The sequence below is a fragment of the Marmota marmota genome, unplaced genomic scaffold (genome assembly GCF_001458135.2).
Source record: "Marmota marmota marmota unplaced genomic scaffold, marMar, whole genome shotgun sequence".
NCBI lineage: Eukaryota > Metazoa > Chordata > Mammalia > Rodentia > Sciuridae > Marmota > Marmota marmota.
In genome coordinates this window covers 5012107-5016869 of record NW_025999913.1, presented here as the reverse complement: position 1 = coordinate 5016869, position 4763 = coordinate 5012107, and positions in this window count along the sequence as shown.

The following is a 4763-nucleotide window of genomic DNA, read 5'->3' as shown; positions in this document are numbered from 1 at the left end:
TCCTGGACACCGACTGCTACCTAAAAACCACCTCAAAATGGTGGTTTAAAATAGCAACGGTCATTTATTTTGCTTACAAATCTGGGAGCTCACTGGCCTTAGCTCTGCGGTTCTCTTTTGGGGTTTTTCTTTAACCCAGTTGCAGCTGTATTGGAAACTTTTCCTCTTTTTAGCACTGGTCTGAAAAGACCAGAAAGACCAGAATCACAGCTGGATTTTACTGAATGCCTCCCTCTCCTCCTCCTCCTCCTCTTCCTCCTCCTCCTCTTCCTCCTCCTTCTCTTCCTCCTCTTCCTCCTCCTCCTTTTTTTTCTCCCTCTCTCTTTCTCTTGCCCACACACGCTTTCTCTCCTGACTTCTCACATGGTGGGTGAGAGCTCAGAGCCATTGTTTGGAGAAAGAGCAGTTAGAAACCGGATCACCTCTAGGACCTCACCTCACAAGTCACACTCCCTCTGTGCTCTGCTAGTCCAGACTGTCACATCAGCACAGGTTCAAGGGGAGGAAACAGACCCCACCTCTCGATGAGGACTCAGTACATTTCCTCTTTGATATGGACAACTGTAGGAGATATTGTTACCACACACCATCCACCCCCTGGACTTTTGGGACACACTCCAGGGCAGACATACTACCCCACTCTTGATAATGGTTGATAATGATTGATAATTAGTTGATATTTCAGTGAAATACCCTGAGGCTAATATTGCAATAATCCCCCAAAATTTTCAAAGTAGTGCCATAGTTAGTTTTTAGAAGACTGTCCGACAAATAAAACCACGTTACTTAGTAGAAGATTTCTCAATAGATTTCTCAATGCCTTTAATAGACTCAAGGACAGAAAGAACCTATAAAGCCTTGTTATTCAAAATGTGGTTTATGGACCAGCCACATCACATCCTTTGGATGCTGGTCAGAAACACAGACTCGGAGGCTCCATGTGGACCCACTAGGCCACCGTCATCATCCCCCGGATAATCCACATGTGCATCACCCTGGAGACACACGGTCTTAAAGGATGTAGGATGAAGTCTGTTCCGAGGCTGCAGTGGAAAGGCCACTGCTCAGAGGGGAGAAGGGCATTCTCCAAACACATTTGTCAGTGTGTCCTGTCCACACCCTGAACACTTCCCTGGGTTTACTGGGAATTCAGTTTGGGACCCAGGAGATAGGAATGACCTTAGGGAGACACAGCCTTCCCCATCCACACCCCACATGTTCAACAATCTCCCAAGAGAACCTCAGGGTTCTACCAATTTTCCACCTCAGATCCCAGGCCTGAGATGAGCAAAAAGAAGCCTCCTCCCCCACCCTCATGTTGTTCTCACTCCTTCTTCTCCCCCTCCCCACAATCTTCTGGGCCTTGGAGAAGCCGACATTTCTCTTAGCTCTCTTTCCTATATGGTTGGAATTTCCTCTACATCATAATCTCATTGATACTTTGCTTCCTTCTATATTGTATCCCTGTGCCCACAATGATCCCTGTGCCAGGAGAATGGGAGGGACTCGGTCAAAGCCACAGAATGAAAGGATAGATGAATGAAGACCATAGCCAGGGAGCAGAGGAGGAAACTAGCTTGTGAGTTATGGGAACCCAGGTCAGAGGGAAAAACATCTGTGCTCTCTCCAGGTGCATTTTCACTGTCCCTCAGAGAGGCCACAGCCCTAGAGCATGAGGCCAGCGGCTCACTCAGGAGGGGGGTTCTCCAGGTAGCCGCTCTGCAAGGGAACGGTGATCCATTTGTTCATCCACAGAGTCAAGGCTGTGTATATTCTGGTGACCTTTTCCACAGTTCTAAACCCATCTTTCACCTCTTCTGGGCCCATAGAAGTCAAGGTTGCTTCAATCAGAAGAAAGAATAGGAAACAGCTGGGCACAGTAGCACACGCCTGTAATCCCAGCAGCTCAGGAGGCTGAGGCAGGAGCATTTGAGGCAGGAGCATTGCAAGTTCAAAACCAGCTGAGCAACTTAGCAAGACCCTGAGCAACCTAGCAAGACCCTGTCTCTAAATAAAACATAAAATGAGCTGGAGATGTGGCTCAGTTGTTAATTGACCTTGGTTTCAATTCAATAAATAAATAAATAAAATTAAGGAAAGAAAGAAAAGGAGAGGAGGGAGGGTTGGGTTTCCTCCAGCAGAAGTCTGTTCAGAGGCCTCAGAGCAGAAGCCACTGCCCAGAAGGGGAGAAGGGCAAAGGAAGCCCCAGCTGAAGGGAAGGCTCTTGCATCATGGTGCGCCCCCTGCAGGGGGGTGCAGCTCAGAAGGGCTCCTCTGGGGAACAGTAGCAGCCGGTACCTTATGACCCTGCCTTAGAGATGAGTGACAGCTCTTGGGGAGGTTCTCTGGGGTCTGTGATGCAAGTCGTCTCCAAATGACTTAGAATTTTGTTTGGGATTTTAAAAAAATAATAATTGATGCGTAAAAATTTGAATTTGGCACTGGTGGGCTTTTGAGCAAAAGGGTAGTCTCAACCCTCAGTCAAAAAATAAACAATGTAGGGCCCTAAACACAGAGGCCAGCAAGAGCTCATTTATATAAGGCCTGGTGCTTGGCGGGGATGTGAAACTGCAGAACATTCCACTGAGGGCTGAAGAATCAGGAGAGGTGAAGGGGATGCAGAGGTTTTTCTCAGACACTAGGAATAGTCATTTCCCATGGAATCATCCACGTGGGCCCAATCTGTGCTGTCCTGAAGCAGCAATTCACAAATCCCCCAAATCTATCAACCCACCCAGAAACACAGACTGATCTCATTTCAAACTTCTTTAGGGGCTGAAGCTCAGTGGTAAAACACTTTCCTGTGGGTTCCAAGCCCAGGACCACCCCAAAAAGTACATAAATAAAATGGCCTTAGGAATGGAAGTACCAGGCTCGATTCTATGGAAAAGTCACTAGGCTTGTCAAAGACATAAGATTCATTTACATTGGCTTTATCCTCCACTATAAAATCTGAAATGTCAACCCAAATCTCTCTGCGCATGAAAATCACGTAGTACCTGAAAGTGGTTCATGTGTGTGACTCGGATGACACTCTGGACTGGATTTCAGTTATGCTTTTTTTTTTTTTCCAGCAAGAAAGTCATTTTAGTGGAGTGTGTGTGTGTGTGTGTGTGTGTGTGCGCGCGCGCGCGCGTGCACTCACTCTCGGGCTTTGGGGCAGTGTCATTAGTCGAATGCTCAAACTGCATAACCCTTCTTACAACGAGCTCAGTGACAAGGAACCATGTAGATTAGAAAAAGAAACAGGCTACTGCACACCCGTAAAAGGCTCCTTTGTGAAGGCACAGGGGGGGCAGAGGGGGCTCCATCTAGATCAATCAGCTTCAAACACAGGATCAGATATTATCAAAACAGATTTCGTTCAACTCGCCATCAACTCACAAATTCAGCTATTTTCTAAATATGCTGAACTTTCCATTAAAAGGCCGATGATCGGCAGCATTCTTTCTGGTATGGAAAATGACCATTTTAGAGTGTTCCCATCAGACGGAAGGAAGGAGCTTTCCCATCCAGGTGCCCTGTGCACTCGGAGAAAGATGGAGCCTTTCATGTTGGAAGAAAAATAAACCAATTTTTAGTGCTCGAGAATACAATAGCTGTTTCCTTTTCAACCTGGTGGTTTGTTTACACTTTAGGGACCATTAGAGATCTCCTGCCAGGCACACGAACTGGATTACATTTTTGCTCTTATGATCCATAATAGCTGCACCACAAGAAATGGCAATTCCCTTCAACATGGAGTTATGCTAAGTGAGGATATAACATGAGTGACTTTACACGAACAAGGGAATTGTATAAATGAGTTGTTGAGGTGAAAACCGCTGCTAAGTTGAGCTACCTATTTTTGAATTCACAAGGGTTGAATACAGCAAACGCATTTGCAGATGTTGGGCAATTTGATATAAGGTGACCTGGTACTGCTTTTTGCTCAGAGAGACATATTTGTTACAAATGAATTCTCCCTTTAACAAACTGCTGACTTTGAGGACGATAATTTTATCTAGTAGCTTGTGAAATCAGTTGAGGATAGACAATGTAGTTTTGTTGTTGTTTCTGAGAAGATAACTCACAATTTGGAAAGATTAGTGAAGGACTTAGAGTCTAGTGGTTAAAACCATGAGCCAGTCCTAGGCAGCTCCTCACTTACTAAAGCCATTCAAGATGTGACCTAGCTGCCCTGTGTCCCCAATCCATCCCAATGCCCCCTAGGACAAACTAGGGGTGTTTCTGCAAGGTTAGATCTTCAGTCTCTCAAGCCAAAGCTTTCTCGGGTTACTTCATGGAAACTTATTTATATTAAAAATGAGAAATGCTTTTTTTTCCCCTGAAGTCCTTATGAGATAACTACATCACTAAATAAAAACTCAGAGCAATTCTGACTTCATACAAATACATACACCAACACAAATGGAAATGTTAAAGTTTCAAAAGCACAATCACCTGGGCGCAATGCCACACGCCTGTAATCCCAGCTGCTCAGGAGGCTGAGGCAGGAGGATGGCAAGTTCAAAACCAGCCTCAGCAACTTAGCAAGGCCCTAAGCAACTTAGAGAGACCCTGTCTCAAAATAAAAAATAAAAAAAGGCTGGGAATGGGGCTCAGTGGTTAAGCACCCCTGGGTTCAATCCCTGTACCAAAAAGAAAAAAAACAGTCATTATTATACACCTTCTCAGAAAAGCAAGGAAGAAGAGAAAGATGGGGTGAGGGATGTTCTCATGCAGCATCGGTTCTCACCCATCTCCAGGTGTGAATCTCTGAG